Raw genomic sequence first — 19,541 nt, forward strand, 5'->3', positions numbered from 1 at the left:
TCTAATATAACTAATAAATTCTCCATAAGGACCTCAGAGTCAATGGAGGTAAATGAACTCTCAATGGCAGGAAAAATAAATACAATGAAGGAAAAGAAACAAAGAACAAGAAAACACTTGCAGTGGGTTTTTTGAGTACATCTTAAGATCAATTCAGATAACACTTGGGTACAGAGAGGGTCTATGGGATCTCTAGATCCCATAAACAGAAAATCAAGACCAAGGGTGGATGTGATGTGTACAATCAACTACAACTTAAAAGAAAGTCAGACCTAGGGCTCGATGTGACTACAGTGACCCCTGCTGGACCCTATCTTTTTAGTTTTAAACTCAAGAGCCTAAATAAAATCTTGTGTAAGTAAGGATAATTACAATTTTCATAGCATAATTGGGTTTAAAAGTTGGAAAAAGGCTTAGAGAACATTTAGTATTCTCTTTTTATTTCATAATTGATGAAACAGGCCTTTGGCCCAGAGAGGTTAAATGACTTGCTTTAGGTCACAGACCTGGGATTACCAGCAAATAAAGATGCCTGCCTGGTTCTGGGACCTGTTTATACAGGTGGAGTTTTCTGTCATAACAAATAAAAGTATCCATAACACAAAATAATGAGGCCACGCAAAGCCTTAGGAACCTACACTGATTTTAAAATAAACTTCCCTTGATTTGGCTAACTAAGGCTCAATTTTGCTGAAAAGAGAAAATTCTAATCTAATCGACATTAACATGACACTTTTTTTTCTTCTTTGACCTTTATGAATTTATATACTTCATACCAGATTTGAGTTTAATTTTTACAACGTTAAGTTGTTCTTCCTTCTCCAGGTAACCTATGTTTTCCATTTCTCCTATTTTGATCTTTTTGAAATACTTATTTGTCCGTAAGTACACTTTTCATGTCCTTTACTTTTATTAACCTCTAAAAAACTCTTGGTATTGGACTAAGAAAAAGAATGAAAAAAGAAATAACACAGATGGCAATGGTTATTATACTTGGATTTTCTAGTGACCCCAAATCTCTCATAGAAACAGTTACAAATGATGTTAACGCTTCCACACTGATTCCTCAGAGTTTATTGGACCCAGAAGGTTACTGAAATAATAGTGCTATTTGTATATAAAATACAGTACATTTCCAGCAAAATTGTGAATGGGCATTAATTGAATACTCAAGAAACCAAATATATCTGAAGCCTAATATAAGACATAAAATATCCTCTCCCTTCCCTCCCACCTAAGCACGCATGCCCCACCCTGGCATCCCTGGCTCAGAGGGAAACCTGCTCTCCTGGCCATCTCTCAACAACACCACATGGTCTCACAGTAATGAGAGGGGCCTCTGGTTGCCTGGGAAATGTTTGGCAGCGGGATGGGTTTTGTGGTCAGGTGGACCCCTTCCCCTATGTTCTTCACTACTTTCTAGGAAAATACAATCACTTTAAAAATTAGTTTACAAGTGGTTTTTTCCACCAACCTATCATGAAGAGAGAAATTATGGCTTACCTAAAACTTCGTAATCACTTTAACGTCTGAGAGTTATGATCTCCAAGCAAACAGCACATTAAAATCACCTGGAAGCTTTAAAATCACCTGTGTTCTGCTCCAATTAATTAGACTCTCTGGGGGGTAGGTAGGGCTTTTTAAAAAAAGTTTCCCATTTGATTCCAATGCTTGTCCAGGATTGAGAGTCACTGGTATAGTACAAGAGAAAGAAAACAGGCTTTTGATTCTCAGCACTAGGTGTGAATTGAAGTCTCTAAGAAACGAACTGTGTGATTTCTAGCAAGGCAGTTAATTGCTTTAAATGTTGTCTTAAAGAAAATTCATGAGAATTAGAAAGAATGTATTTGAACATTTCACACTGACTTTGGCACATGGCAGAAATGCATTAAACAGCAGCATTAAAATTGGACAATATGCCATACTAGAAAGAAAGTGGGTCGGAGTTAAATAGACATGATGTCAAACTTCAGTGCTACCATTTTTAATCTCAGATAAGTTAAATATCCTGTGCCTTAGTTTCCTAATTTGTATAATAGTTACCATAACTCCTACTTATAGAATTGCTGTGAGATTTAAATAAAATGCTTGTAAAACACCTGGCACATTCCTTCTATTTTTTTTTATAAACCAGCTGCTATGCCAGTAAAACTGCCATTGGAAACAGTCATGGAATGTCCCTTACATTTATAAATGTTTTATTTTAGATGTAGAAATGTATAGGTTCTGTGTTTAGTATAATAAATTCAGATAACAGTACAGGATTCTGTTTGTTCTGTACTGTTCCCTACTCTACCACGGAATAAAGCATCAGGATTTGGTGGTTGGCTATGATAAAGGAGCTTATTGAAGAGAGGGCAAGTGGAACCTTCTGGATCAACGAGCTGGAAGGGAAATTCAGGGGTCTGGACTCTTCCATCCATATCATGAGGAAAAGCTGTTGTCTGGGCCTGACCTGAGCACAGATCAAACTGGCCCAACACAGGGGGAGGCCAGGCTAGACTGTCCTCACTGCCTTTAGGAAATTGAGTCTAGAGCAGTCACTAGCTGCTGACATCTTGGTGCTGTCGATGCTGGCGTAGGGGGCTGCAATCAAGTTGGAATGTGTCAGCAGTGTTAAAACAAACATCCCTGCTCCATCTCGAGAGCAAAATCTATAAATAGTTGTTCTGGACATGGCTCACACCAGACCCTTGTGGAATTATCTGTCTTCACAGGATGTACTTGGCACATAGGGCTAAAGAACCTGGAACAGTGCCTGACATATACAAAATACTCAATAAGTGTTCCTTGAATTGAACTGACCTGTGTCCTCTGCCTGGAACACTTCCCGACTAGAACTAGATGCTACCATTTGTTGGGTCTTACCGAGTGCCTGGCCCTGTACTAGGCACTTTATATAGATACTTACTCATTCACCTGGCAAACTCTTGCTCATCCTTTAGGAACTAGCTCAAATGTCACCAATTCTGTTAAAACTCCTCGACTCCCTCAGGCAGAGTCCTCTGTGTCACTCCAGCTCTCTGCTCAGTCTTCAGAAGAGCACTTACCACCTTCTGCTTTGACATGTCTGCTTACAAGTCTGTCTACCCCACTGCAATGTGAGGTCACCAGGGCATCGTGTCTTTATTAATTTTTTGGTTACTTAGCACAGCATGATGGAATTAATTTTCAAAACACTTGCAATTCTGCTGACTAAACAATGCCACACGGAATACATTTATTAAAAAACCACATCCTTCTACATATAAAACCAGCAAGTATTTTTATATAACTGAGCAAGAGGACAATTTTATATAATGACAAAAAGTGACTTCTATATGGTAGAATCTGAACTAGTGAGGAAATGGTGTATAAGGCCTGTCTGCACATACCAACTGCGAGAATCAGGACCTCTCAGGAAGTACCTCAATATGCACCCTTCCACTAGCACCTACCTTGGGACCAAACTGGTATTCTCAGGATATCTGTATTACCTTGTAACCATCTTCTGGTAGGACTTATGGACTGCAACAAAGAAAGAGAAACATGAGAGGACTTACACATACACATAGAGAACTAACTTTTTACTGAAGCATTATTATCTGGAATATTAAAATGGATTTTAACCCACTTTAAACTTGTCGTACAGATTTTATGGGGATTAAATGAGATGATGTATATGAAGTATCTGATACAGTGACTAATTTACTGTTAGCTAAAAAAGTGGTAGCTATTATTCCACAGCCAGGCGATACTTTATTAACCTTCCAGATTTTTGACTACTCACACTGAGCAGTGTGGAGCGGAGAGGTTAGGGAGAAAAATTTATGGACTTCCAGGTGTTTGACACGAGCAAGTGATTGAATGGTGGTGCCACTTACTGAAACAGAGAAGTCTGGGCAGGAGGAGAGGGTTGGGAAATCAAGACTTCTGGTTTGCCCGAGTTAACTTGGATATTCCTATCAACTATCCAAAAGGAATGTAAAGCAGGCTAGTGAATGTGAGCCTGGAGCAAGCACCAGCAAATATTAAATATTAAAGGTCATGGTTAAATATCTATAAAGAAAGCAAACATGATGAACATGACTTCTTTTTTTTCATAGTTATAAAATGTATTCTGTTCTAAAATTTACTTCCACTTTGTATATTATATTAACCTTTCTATGTCAGTACCTACATATAAGTTTTCCTGGAGATAATTTGTTTAACTTATTTCTAATTGTTGAATGTGCAGATTTTTCCAAATTTTCAACATTATGAACTCTACAAATATTTTTAAATGTTAAGCTAAGTATATATTTTTAAATTTTTATTTATAGTTTTTTAGAGAGAGGAAGGGAGAGAGAGAGAAACACTGATTTGCTGTTCCACTTATTTATGCATTCATTGGTGGTTTCTTTTATGTGCCCTGACTGGATATCACACCATAACCTTGGTGTATCAGGATGATGCTCTAACCAACTGAGCTACCTGGCTAGGGCTACAGAAATTTTTGAGAGATTGTGCAAGTCGATCTGAGGGCAGAATTCTAAAAAACAGAATTGCTACAAAGGGTGTATTTAAAATTTTGAAGAGAGTGCCAAAAGGCCCTGAAAAAAATAGATAATTATTAAAATTTATACTCCCACGAAGAGGGAAAAAAGGGGCTATTTTCCAATGCTTATTATGAAACTTAAATATGAAATAGTATTTCACTGATATTTTATTTTATTTTACTTATGAGTGAAGTTGAACATTTTTTCATAGGTTTATAGAAAATTTGTATTATTTTTGGCCATTTTCTCCTGAGTTGTTAACTTTTTTTATTCTTAAGGGTTCTGGATTTAAGGTGAGAAGGGATTTATAATGGAAAAAATATAATAAATAATAAAAAATAAAAATATTTTTAAAAGGTAGAAATTTAGCCTTTTTCCTGTCATAAGTGTTTCCCTTTCCCCTCTTTGTTATGTTTGTCCCTCAGAGGGCTTCTACGTCAGGTCTCATTTAATTATCTGGTACTGTACTTGACTTCTTGATGTACACAATTAGAAAACAGGATAAGGCATACAAAACAACTGTTTCACAAATTGGACACAGGAAGAATAAGACTGTGATCCCTAAGAGCAGGGAAACAGATGATGTGACCCATAGACTTGCCCTGGAGGCACATATTAGATCAGAGTGCAGAGAAGAGAAAGCCAAGCAGAGTACAGCAATCTTTCTAAGTTGAGAAACCAGATCAGAAATTGGGGAGGCTAAAAACAGTGGGTATTAGTTGCCAGAGTGACAGAGAGGAGGTAGCTATGTGAAAAAAGACTAGAGAAGTCCAGGCAGGGGTTCTCTTAAGTCTGAAATAAATTGCACATGAACAGAGCGAAACTCCATGGGCCAAAGAATGCTGGGAAACTGTAAGCCGAACACTTCTTAAAAATCACGAAGAGTTCCAAGTTCTGCTCAGCCACAGTAAAAGACTTGTTGAGTACCCAGGGCATTAAGACCTTAGAAGGGTCAGATACTCATAAATGAACCAAACTAGTCCTGGAGTAAAGTCTACTGTAGACTCACCTAGCAAAGCTTGAAAGTCAGCCTTAAAAACATCAAGCTGATCTTCAAGTAACTTAACTGCTTGTCTAAACCAACTTCCACACTCTTGAATAACAAAAGACAACGAAATTCAGTCATTCTAACACATACTCTTTACAATGACCTAAACTCAATAAAAATTATGAGAAATACAAGTGTGAATAAAATGTGTCTCATAACCAGGAGAAAAAAAATAGTTAGCAGAAATAGACTCCCCCCCAAATAGACATAGATAATAGCATTTTCAAATAAGAATTTGAGAACAGTCATAAATATGGTAAAAATTTTAAAGGAAAACATGAACACAATAACAAAAAAGTAAGATATAAAAAAGGAACCAAATGGGATGAACTATAATATCCAAAATGAAAATCTCACTTGATGAGATGAATAGATTATTAAACACTGTAGAAAAAAATCAATGGACCAGAAAAAATAGCAATGGAAGCTTCCAAACTGAAGCACAGAGAGTAAAAGAGAGTGAAAAATAACATTAATAGAGCCTCTGGGATCTTTGGGACATTAGTCTAACTAATATATGTGCAGTTACAGTCCCAGAAAGGGATTAGGAAGGAAAAAGGTTTAAATAAATGACTAATTTCCTCCAAAATCTAATAAAAACTAAAAACATAAATATTTAGAAAAGCCAATGAACTCCAAGCAGAGATAATAAAAAGTAAATCAATCAAGGCGCATAGTGATAAAATTGTTGAGAACTGATGATAAACAGAACATCTTAAAAGCAGTCAAATAAAAAGACATACTACATATAGGAACAATGATAAGAACTACCATTAGTAGTTTGTAATTTGTTGTTGTAAACAATGAAATGAAGAGGACAATGAAATGACACATTTAAAATGCTTAAAGGAGAATGTTGGCAATAGAGAATTACACATCCAGTAAAAATATCCCTAAAAAACAAAAGCGATATAAATGCCTTTCGTAGACAAAAGTTGAGAGAATTTGTTAACAACAGTTCAGAAGTAAAACAAGTGCTCAGGTACTTTTTAGGTTTAAAGAAAATGATATCATATAGAAACTTCAACCTAAATCAGTGTTCTCAACTGGTGACAGCTGAGTCCTCCAGGGAACATTTGGCAGTGTCTGGAGACATTGTGGTCAGTACATCTTAGGGGAGATTTGTTATTGGCATCTTGTAAGTAGAGCCGGTGATGCTGCTGAACATCCTGTGGTGGGTTTATCAGATGGTTTACCACAAAAGAAGAATTATTGAGCCCAAAGTATTAATAATGCTGAGATTGAGAAATGTTGGTTTACATAAGAGAATGAAGAGCACTGGCAATGATAAGTATATGTATAAATATAAAACTTATAGAACATTGACTATTTAAGGCAAAAATAATAACACTGTATTAGGGAATTTATAACATAGATAGAGGTAAAATGTATGCAAGTAACCATAAAAGGGACAGGATAGGAAATATGGAAGTATATTGTTAAGAGGTTCTTACATTACACATGAAGCACTGAAACAATCAGACATAGGGAAAAAAATGAATAGTGTAGATAAAATGAAACACTAATAAAATACTCAATCTGATAGAAGATAAAACAAGAAGAAAAAGAGAACAAAGGACAGGTGGCACAAACAGAAAACAAGAAGCAACATGCTAGACTTAAACAAAATCATACTGATAATTGCAATAAATATAAATCCTATTTATAGTTATATAAATATGGTAGAGGATGCAAGACTGAATTTTAAAAAGTAAGACCCAATTATATGTGGTCTACAAGAAGCCTGATATAAAGTCCACTTTATTTTTATTTAAAATTAAGACCCATAGGTTGAAAGTAAGTGGATGGGAAAAGATACACCACCAAACACAACTCCCAAGAAAGCTGAAGTGGCTATATTAATATCAGACAAAGCAAATTTCAGAACAGGGGATATTACCAGAGATAAAGGGGGACATTTCACAATAACAAAAAGTCAATCCATCTAATTGTAGACATGTATGCATCCAATTACAGAGCTTCAAAATACATGAAGCAAAAACCGACAGAACAGAAAAGAAAAACAGTCAAATTCATCATTACAGCTGGAGGCTTCAACACTCCTCTTTTAGTAGTTGAGAGAACAAGTAGATAGATAATAGGTTAAGAACTTATAAAAACTAAACAACTTACTTGACCTAACTGACACCTACTGAATCATACATACAGCAGGATACACATTCTTCTCAAATGCTCATGAAACAGTCACCCAGATAGATCATTTGCTGGGCCATCGAAGCAGCTTTAATAAATGTAAAAGGACTGCAATCACACAGAGTATGTTCTCTGAAATCAAACTAAAAATCAGTAACAAAAATATATCTTAAAAAGTCATCAAATATTTGAAAACTAACATACTTATGTATAACAAATAGATGAAATAATCACAAGAAAAATTAGAAAATATTTTGTATTGTGCATGACTTTGAGGTTTTCTTTTGCTATGCTGAAACTTTTATCTAGGCACATTTATCAAGCCACCATAGAAAAGACTGATAAAGACACCTAGTTAACTTTAAACTTCATCATGACACAGAAAGCCTCAAACAAATTCATGCCTACAGTGTGTGATAGCCACTCTAAAATTTACATCATGATATCTAAAAATCATTCTCACACTTTTCTGGCTTCATTTTTGAGATTTAAATTTTTGATGAATATGAAATTGTCCTTGACTTCATGGAGCTTTTAGTCTAGTGGCTGGAGGCCTGTATGGCTATTTATCTGTCCCAATAGCAATACATAGTCATCTATTTAATGACCTAATTAAAAATGACACTTGTAGTTTTAACTTACATGGTTTGCTTACATGCTGTGTCTATTTTTCACTCTTTTTTGTTTCATTTTTCTTTTTATTCTATTAATCCCATACTATTTTTAAAAACTCTGGTACTGGCATAAAAACAAACACATAGACCAATGGAAAGAACAGAAAGCCCAGAAATAAACCTATGTCTCCATGGTCAATTAATGTTTGACAAAGGGGGAAGAAGCATAAAATGAAATAAAAATAGCCTCTTCAATAAATGGTGTTAGGAGATCTGGACAGCTACATGCAAAAAAAATGAAACTCGAGCACCAACTTACACCATACACAAAAATAAACTCAAGGTGGATAAAAGACTTAAACGTAAGTCAAGACACCACAGAAGTCCTAGAGGAGAACATAGGCAGGAAAATCTCAGATATTCCATGCAGCAATATTTTCACCAATATGTCCTGTAGAGCAAGGGACATAAAGGAAAGAATAAACAAATGGGATTACATCCAACTAAAAAACTTCTGCATGGCTAAAGAAAACATCAGCAAAATGAAAAGGGAACCAATCATATGGGAAATATATTTGCCAATGATACCTTGGACAAGGGTTGGATCTCCAAAATATATAAAGAACTCACACAACTCCACTCCAGGAAGACAAACAAGCCAGTTAAAAAATGGTCAAAGGATCTGAACAGACACTTCTCCAAGGAGGACATACGGAGGGGCCAGAGATATATGGAAGGATGCTCAGCATCACTAGCCATCAGAGAGATGCAAATTAAAAGCACAGTGAGATACCACTTCACATGGGTCAAACTGGCGATCATAAACAAATCAAAAAAGAACAAGTGCTGGCGATGTAGTGGAGAATAGGGAATCCTATTGTTGGTGGGAACGCACATTGGTGCAGCCACTATGAAAAATAGTATGGAATTTCCTCAAAAAACTGAAACTGTAACTGCTTTTTGACCTGGCAATTAATTCCACTGCTAGGATTATACCCTAAAAATCCTGAAACACCAATTCAAAAGAACCTATGAACCCCAATGTTCATAGCAGCGTTATTTACAATAACCAAGTGCTGGAAACACCCTAAGTGCCCATCAATAAACAAGTGGACCAAAAATGTACTGGGGTGCATTTTACACAATGGAATACTACACAGGAGAAGGAAAGGAGGAACTCCTACCCTTTGTAACAGCATGGATGGGACTAGAAAGTATTATGCTAAGTGAAATAAACCAGGCAGTAAAAAATAAATACCATATAATCTTGCATATAAGTAGGATCTAATCATCAAAATGAGAAAGCAAAATAGAACTAGAGACATGGAAATAAAGAACAAACTGACAGTGACCACAGGGGAGGGGAGGGGGGCTATAGGGGGGAAAAAGGGGAAGGAAGTCAAGGAACATGTATAAAGGACCCATGGACAAAGACAAAGGGGGTGGGGAGGACTGAAAGTGGAAGAGGGGGGTGGATAGGGCAGGAGAGAGCACTGGGGGGAAAGTAGGGAACAACTGTAATTGAACAAGAATAAAAAAAGTTATTTGCTAAAATCCTCAAACCCCCCACCAGTTCTTAAATTGTTTTCATATCTATTAATGTTAGTTCCCTCTCATTTCTTTTCCTTATCAAATTTTACATAGCTATTCTGAAATACTTAGGTTTAAAAATCAATTGATGTTTTAATTGGAAATTACACTGCATTTATAGACTAATGAAAATGTCATTTATAAGGAAAAAGGACTCATAGATGTGGATAACAGTGTGGTGATTGCTGGGGGGAGGGGTGTATAAGAGGACTAAATGGTAATGGGAAAAAATACAATAAAGATTAAATCAAAATAAAAAAGAAACTGGCATTTATACAATATTGAGCCTTCCTATTCAAGAATAGGATATGTCTTTCAACTCATTATTTGCTTTAACATTTTCTTCATATGGAACAGTAGTTCTTTACCCTGGTTTTGCATTGTAATTACTTGGACGGTTTAAAAACTAAGATGTCTAGGCCCCATTACCAAAAGCTTAATTGGTTTGGTGTGGGTCACAGGTGCTGTGTATTTATTAAGAGCTTAACCCCAGTCAAGGTTAATTAAAAACTACTGTATTAATGTAGAGCCTGCATACTTCTGCTTAAAGTGTTTTTACTTAATTTGTTTTACATATATACTTTCAGTTCTTTAGATTTTTACAGGTGTGAAAATAATGACAACTATGCCTTTACTTGTCTTATGTTTGTGCTTCTTATTCCAGTATCTTGTCTATTTGTGTTGGCTAATAATTCCATAAAATTAACAAGTAATGATTGAGGGTATCCTTAATATGTCTGAATTCATTGAGAATATGTGTAGTGTTTAATCATTAAGCATAACACTTTTATCACTTCAAAAAAATACTACTCACATTTTATTGGAGGTTTTAATAAGAATGGTCCTAATTAATTTCCCCCCTTCTTTTACCTATTGATATATTGAAAGATATTAATAAACGGCAGATACTGAACCATATTTGCATTGCTGAAATGGCTGGGTTTTGTTTCAGTATATTAATCTTTCAAAGTACTACAGAATCCTACATGGTAATACTAAATTTAATATTCAAGGTCAATATTCCTTTTTTGCTTTCACAGCCAGATGTTAGCATCAATATTAAGGTAGCTTAATTTTTTTAAAGCTTTCTGTACTCATTTATTTTATGTATGAAACTTTAATTTATTAAAATTTCAGAATAATGGCTTTCAGAGTATTTTTATTGTGACCAAGAGCAAGAAATACAGTCTTAAAAGAGACTTAGTATAAATATATACACTGAAACAAAAGTTTCACATTATAATACTTGCCCTATATTATGGTTATGCAGTCTATACTATTCTATTTCAATAAAAATGCTCAAAACACTATTTTGAAAAATACTTTCTGTCCTTTGAGGGTTTGAATAAATTATTTATAAACCAGCACTTTTCACAGAATAGCTTTCTGATAATTATTTCATTTTCTTCATTGGTTATGCTTTTCCTAGAAAATCTGTATCATCTTAATTTCACCTAGGTCTTTAAATTTATTTGCATAATACTTTTGCAATATACAAATTCTTTTAATTCATTTGCTCACACTTTCTGTACATCATTTCTCCTTCTCCCTCCTAATTTAGAATACATGTGCCTTCTTCAGATTGATTAGCTTAGACAGTGTCTTGTGGTTTTTTCTTTTTTTCTCCTTGAGGAAACAGATCATAGATTTATATGATCAATTCTATTACTTAGCTGTTTCTGACTTAATTTCTGATTTTACCTCCTCATTTTTCTTCTGTTTTTTTTTAAGGTCTAATTTGTGGTCTATTTTGTAGTTCATTTTGTTTTTTTAGTTAGAATATGTATTATTTTCATTCTTGTTTAATAAAACATGTTTGAAGCTATGAATATCTGCTGATTACAATGGTAGTTGTATCCTGCAAGTTTTTGTCTGTAATAGTTTTTAAATTCTTCATAACTTAAAACATTTTTATTATTATTCTACTACAGTTGTCCCAATTTTCTCCCCTTTGCCTTCCTCTGCCCAGCCCACCCCCAACTCTTACAGTCAATCCCCACACTGTTGTCCATGTCCATGAGTCATTCATACATGTCCTTTGACTGGTCCCTTCCCCTTCTTTCCACCATTGTCTCCCTCCTCCTCCTCTCTGGTCACTGTCAATCTGTTCCATGTTTCCATGTCTCTGGTTCTATTTTGCTCCTTAATTTATTTTGTTCATTAATTCCTCTAAGTGAGATCATATGGTATTTGTCTCCCACAGACTGGCTTATTTCACTTAGCATAATATTCTCCAGTTCCACCCATGCTATTGCAAAAGGTAGGAGTTCCTTCTTTCTTTCTGCTGTGTAGTATTCCATTGTGTAAATGTACCACAGTTTTTTGATGCACTCATTTACTGATGGGCACTTAGGCTGTTTTCAACATTTGGCTATTGTAAATAGCACTGTAAAAGTTCTTTTGAACTGATGTTTCGGGATTCTTAGGGTATATTCCCAGCACTGGAATTGCTGGATCAAAAGGCAGTTCCATTTTTAGATTTTTGAGGAAATTCCATACTGTTTTCCACAGTGGCTACACCAGACTGCATTCCCACCAACAGCACAATAGGGTTACATTCTTCATAACTTTTTAGGATAAAGATATTCTTAAATAATCAAAAGAGAACAAATGATACCATTGTAGGACATTTTAAAAAAATTTATCTGTATTTTCTAATAATCTTATAATGGATGCTATATGTTTTCTTTCTTTTCTCCCCTTTATTTTTATTGTTGACACTAATACAGATGTTCCCATCTCCCTCCCGCTTCGTCTGCCTACACCCATCCCCTGCCCCCCCTTACCCTCTGGTCATCACCATACCGTTGTCTGCATCTATGAGTAAAGCATGTATGTTCTTTGGCTAATCCCTTCACCTTTTTTCATCCAGCCTCCTCATTATTTTGTATGTAATGTTTTAATTATTATTTTGTATACATCCTACAATACCAATTTTATTTCCTCTTTGGACCTAAGGTTGTTTTAAATAATTTTTATATTTCCAAGTAGTAGAGAGGTTGATTTTTATTTTGGTTGTTCATTTTAATTTCATTACACTGCTAACAGAGAATGAGGTCTGAATTATTTCTTATTTTTGGAATTTATTGAGAGATCTTTTTTTGTGGGCCAATATATAGTTAATTTGGTAAATATTTCTTGGGCTTTTAAAAATAAGATTGATTATTTTTGTTAAGATATATTTCATCTATTCTGTCAGCGAAATCTATTTCATCAACCTCATTGTTAAAATATATCCTTAATAACTTCTGACTGCTTGGTCCACTAAGTGAATTAAAATATACTACTACAGTTCAGATTGGGTGGCTTGGTTGATTGGAGTGTTGTCCTGTACACCAAAAGGTTGTGGTTTCGATATCTGGTCAGGGCACATACCCAGGTTGCAGGTTCAACTTCCTGTCAGGGCACATACTTACGTTACCGGTTCGATTTCCCTGTAGGGGTGTGTATAGGAGGCAACCTCTCTCATATTGACGTTACTCTCTTTCTCTCACTTCTTCTTTCTCTAAAAAAAAAAAAAAATGAATGAATATATCCCCAGGTAAGGATTAAAAAATATAATCAACTACTACTTTGTTTCTGATCATTTTTCCTTCTAGTTTTGCAGTTTTTCTCTATGTATCTTTATTATTTACAGCTTTAATATTTATGAAAGTTATATCTTTGCCGTAGATTATTTACTGTCATAAAATTTCCCTCTTAGTCTTGTTTTATATGGTCTGTCTAAAATTCAATCCTGTCAGTGACTAATGTCATGACCTTAGTTTTCTTTTTGTTAGCATTTGCCTGCCATACCTTTTCCTACTATTTTCTTTCTCCTTTTTAAATCAGAGCTTTAGATGTCCCTCCTGTGTACATCACACAGACCCATCCTGTCACCAATACCCACCTGGTGAGTGTGTGGGGTGGGTCCTACCACCCACTGCCTTGGACCACACCACCTATCAGGCAAGACTTCAAGTAGAGTTCAATGGAAAGGAAAAAGGAATCTTTTATTTTAGGCATGCAATTTGAAATAAAGACAGTTTCCCCACCTCCAAAACCCAATCCCACGCATGTGTGGTTTCAAATCCTTCCCCATGGCAGGGTGTCCCCTGTTATAATCCCTCACTTTCAAAGGTTCAATTTACAAATTTTCAATTTTGCAAAGATTTCTAATAGAAATTAATATTAATGATATAAATGTTGTTAGGTACTCCTGGTAGTATCTTTATTAGACATTGACAATGACTTTAATACTCAATCTGTACTAAGCACTTGTCACCAGACATTGTTCTTGGCACCTAACATTATTATCTTATTTAGTCCTCACAATTTGACTAATATTCCCACTTCACAAATGAGGAAATGGAGATTACCTAATTTACTCGAGCCAGAGAGTTTGTGGAGACTACCTGTGCAAAAGTGTTTATTCAAAGGTTCTGGATGGGGGGGGGGGGGGGGGGGGGTTATAATCTTGTTTCCAGTCTCCCATTTGTCCTCCACTCCTAAATCTCCTTATACATAAATCATTCCAGCAACACCCAAGAAACTGTTAGTTTGTCCTATAGTGCACACTCCATAACTTTGAACTTGCTGAAGAACTGTTTTATAACTACTATCCACTCCTTTCTGGGAGTAAGGCAATGTTTTATATAATTATACTTAATGCCTACTCATAACCAACCAATAGTGGGTTACTACCCATCAATAGTGGGTAGTAAATAAACATTTAAAGAAATGAAATTCTAAGTACAGTCTACCACAGTATCTGTTCTCTGATCAGATTTCTCCACTGAGATTGAGTGGAGATGAAACATATTAGATTTCTTCAAAATGTAAAATTAAAGTAGAAAATTTATATTATAGTAAATTTAAATTTACTGTATCATGTAGAAATGTCCAATATTTAACACAAACTTTGAGTCTTGATAATGGTAATGCCTTACTTACATATTTTGTTCAATAAATTTCTATACAAAAAAGAGAGAAGATACATACAATTGAATTCATGGTTTAAACTGAAGTCCTTAAGACCTTAAAAAATTTGGCAGAGTAGTGATGTAATTCTTAGAGTTCCCAGCAGGGGCCAGAATGTTCATGTTAAATCTAATTAAATGAAAATGTTTTTAATATAATTCAAGGTGTTATCTATTTTCAAACCAATAAGAAAGTAAGATTAGACTCTTTATAGTTAAAATTGCTAGAAACTACTGACATTAATTTTAAATATCAAGAATGTAAGTGTATAATTCAAAATATTGAAAGTCCAGTTTAACAGAAGTAATGATGTTCTAATAGCAAAAGACCGAGCTCTAATATCTGAGCAAATGGACAACCAGATTACATTTAGTTGGTAGATACTAAAACCTCTACACTAATTGCCAACACTGGTCATTGGGGCTTTCAGTTGCCAAGTCAGACCCTGGACTGGGTCCAAGAACAAAGGGCACCACTATGGCATCGACCCAGGAAATTGAGCACTGACCTTATTTGTTAATTTTAGAACATTAAAAAAAAGGCCTTAACCCATATAAAAGAAGTACTTGGTACATCAAAGGTATTTCCATGAAAAATGTCTTTGTAAATTAATCATGCAACCTCTCTCTAGGCCTGTTTCTCATCTGTTCATGGGTAGATTAGATATAATAATCTTAAAATTCTTATTTCCAAAATTAATTTTTTTTCCTTAGGCAAAAAGCATCATTTTTCACCCTGTCTCCAATTCCTTGCATAGTATACCTGTCACAAGCCAGGTGCTCAGTAAGAGTTTAAACAACACATAAACAAATGAATGAAAAAATGAATATATTTTTAAATGGATCTTTCTAGGAATTTAGGAAAGAATTTAGAAACAGACTTCTCTGAAAACCAGTCCTCTGTGAATTATGAAAAACAATACTGTAGGCAATTCCAAGGAAATAAGAAAATGTTTTCTGAACACTCTTGGAAAGAACTGAATTCTTACAAGGCTTTCACTACTTCCAAGCCAAGTAATGAGGGAGTTAATTTTTTAAAAAGTGTTTTTAAATTTTAAAATCTAAATCTTTCTTTTTCTTATCTACAGAAACATTCTTTGTATTGAGTCTATAGTTTTCAAAGGTCCCTCAAAACACCTGAAAATTGCAAGACTTTCTTTGGGGAGTGGTTGTTTACTGGAAAGCTTAACTTTTAAGGGTGAAGATTTTAAAACTAAAGCACAACTGTAATAGCATAATCAATAAAATATATTAAAAAAAACCTAAAGCAATGCCTGCCAATTCAATCTATATTGTCATTGCCCTGGAAACTATGTGCTTTTTCTAAAGTAACCCAAAATATCATGAAGGAACTCAGTCATAAAAAATAATGAAAATGAACTTATTATCCTATTTCTCATTAGTAAATTTAAAAAGTTTGACTTCATTAAATTTGGCGGGGGTGGGCGGAGGATAGGCAGAATGTTCAGCTGCAGGCAGAAGTTTGTGCTTCTTCATCTAGGGAGTTCAGACCGAAATAAGAGTGTGGCTGTACCAAACATGAGGGCCCAACTAGAGACAGGTATAGCCTCTACCAGGCAATTTGAAACATTCCTACAAGGTATCTCATGTACATTCAAATAAACAAAAAGAAAATCTGAGTCCAGTAAAAGGGGCTGAATTAATGAATTACAGACTTTTTCCAAACACTAGCCACTACCTTTGGGTGAAGGGTGTTAAGTAGCTATCCTTCTTTGCTAGTGAGAAAAATAAGAAGATTATTTGAGCCAGGTTCTTAAGCTTGAATAATGTAAAGATTTCTTTCAAAGGAAAACCAAATTTTTGAGAACTCCTATAAATAAAAGTCAACCCCTGTCACTTTAGCTGGCACTTGAAGCCAACTTGAGTATAGTAAAGAAATTCACCTGCAAACACTGTTTGTAGACACTGTAAAAATGGAAGACATTGACATAGTACTCATGTAAGGTGGTTATTTGGATGATCCAAAATGCCTAAAAAGCTAAGTTTTATGAAATTACTTATGGAACTAAAAGGTGAACTTGAGAAGGTAAGGAATTTAGTTTGAGAGAGTATTCTGAAAAATAGGTTGACTTCTGGCAAATGTTAGATGGCTACTCAAATAGCTATGCCTTCTTGGGTTAAACTGAGATGATAAACTTTATCACACTTTCAGGGAAAATCTTGCTGCTGGTATGAGGAGAACGCAGGGAGAGAAGAATCACGGAGAAACTTAGTACGTTACAGAAAAAAATACAAAGGAAGGAGACTGTAACACATTTAATCAGTTCACAGTTCTCCCTACTGTTTCAAGGCATATTGTTCTGTCTTTGCCTTATTTAAACACATACACATATGTACACACCACAGAGCTCTGGTTACCTTTGTTGCTCCCTAAACAAATATGACCTGTTTTGGGGTAAGAGCTCTGCTAGTCTTAAACAGTGGTGTCACAGCCAGCATGGTCACTTTCTCCTGTTAAGAGCCACACATAATTAAATTCAACAGCTCTACTGGAATGTTAAATGTGCCCAGTGCTCTAGCAGACAAAGGCTAGAGGTGGCAAGGACTACCAGTCTTCCCTACCAGTCTGAGTAAGAGGATCAAAAGAAATGCTATGAACCATAGTCAGAGCAAACTAAAAGCACACTAGAGTCACTTAGAAAGTCTGTAAATATATACTAATTACACATCTTGAAAAATTAGAAAGTTGATGTTTCTTGTATTTAAGGAGGAATTAATTTACTTACTGGTTCTACTATCCAATAAACATCCTTTGTCAACCTAATAATGTGGCAAGTATTGGACCAGCAGCTGAAGACACAAAAATGCACAAAATAATCCCCTACCTTGAAAGAGCTCATAGTCTATTTGAGGGCAGGAAGGATAAGTAAGGAAACAAAAGCAAACATTTGAAAATTGTAGTAATAGAGGAGGGCACAATCTATACAATTTTAACACCAAGTCTTTGAGTCTAGTATCTTTTTTCAATGGAAAAATGAGGAAACCAATTATGATTTATTTTTACTCTCTGTATTTAAATGTACAATAAATAAACTAGACTTTCCACTTTGGAAAGGAAAGAGGAGAGAAATAGCATTTTGAAGTTTTCCTAAGTGAATTCTACCTCTAACTTTCTTAACTGGGACATTATTGTGAGGCATTGCCATAAAATGCATATTATCATCTCAAGATGGACTTGAAGAGCAACCACAAGGACTTCCTGAAGACCACAGATTTGGTCTATATCCTAGAACTGACAAATGTACAAATGTTCTCCAGATAACCTACAATTTGGTATTTTAGTGATTATAATACAATAGTATTTATATCTCTGTTCTGGAAATAATTACATCTCAGTAAATAAATATACAATATCTCAAAATGACTATTTGATGTCTTGTTAAAAGCAAAGCTATAGGTAATAGGAGGAGGGAAAAATATTCAATTAAAGTAGTATAAAAATTATTACTTTTGGGCATGGTCCTCAAAGTGTAGCCCAGGGAATCCCTGGAGTAAAAATCCTTTCAGAAAATCTGTGTATTAAAAACTATTTTCATAACAATCCTAATATTTCATTTGCTATTAAAATTCTTTCTTATGTATACAGTGGGATTTTCCAGAGGCTCCCCAATATGTGACATCTTCACTCTCTCAGCAGATAGAATATATACTTGTATATGCCTGTATTCTAAAATTTCTCATTTTAACTTCTATGTTAAATGTTGATTGATATCACTTACATAAACTAAGTTTTTGAGGATTGTAAATAACTTTAAGGGTATAAAAAATATGGAGACCAAAAAGTTTGAGAATTACTGCCTCAGGGAATAAACTTGAACTGAAGGGCAGACCTCATCAAATTTCCTCATATTTTGCTTACATGAAGGAACTAGACCATAGGTTTCATGAAGACGGTGACTGTTTGTGTCTGGTCCATTGTTTTCTCCTCAGAATCTAGCACAGTGCCAGGCACAGCATAGACATTAGAATATTTCATAAAATAATAAGTGAATTAATATATATACGTATAAGTCTTTGCTAACTGATTTATTCGAGGTTACATAAAATGTCAGCTGCAAAGCCAGAACTATATTTCAGGTCTCCTGTCTTCTATTCCTCTAGTGTTGTTCCCTCGCTCAAGAATATTTTTGTTTTTGTTCATTTTTCTTCTATAATCTGTTGAAAGCATGGATAATCAGGTATCATTGATGTGAGATGACTACCTTCTCATGAGGTTATGTGAGTTGAGTACTATACAGTTTATCCTAGTCTTAAGCATCAGCATAGAGTGATGCAAAAGTGCAAGGAAATGGCAGGAGTGATCAGTAAAATATAACTTTCTGGGTTTTCCCCCACAATAGAGTTAACATTTTTTATGATCCATTCTTACTTTAGTTCCTAGTCTCCTCCTCCTTTCTTTGACCACAGCATTAAACTAGCAAGCCTTTACATTAGTGCACCAAATAGTTCCCAGACTGTAAAGAATAAACATTTTTTTTGGAAGTATACTTTATATTCTCAAAGTTGTTTTGAAACACCCTCTGGTATTTGTAACAGAGAGGAGGGAAATTTTGCTTGCTACCTGACTAACAGTTACAGAGATGTTAAGGCCAACCCAGTACAAAGAAGAAGAGAGGAAAAAACAGACATAAGTCTTGTG

The sequence above is a fragment of the Phyllostomus discolor genome, chromosome 4, assembly GCF_004126475.2.
Source record: "Phyllostomus discolor isolate MPI-MPIP mPhyDis1 chromosome 4, mPhyDis1.pri.v3, whole genome shotgun sequence".
Classification (NCBI taxonomy): domain Eukaryota; kingdom Metazoa; phylum Chordata; class Mammalia; order Chiroptera; family Phyllostomidae; genus Phyllostomus; species Phyllostomus discolor.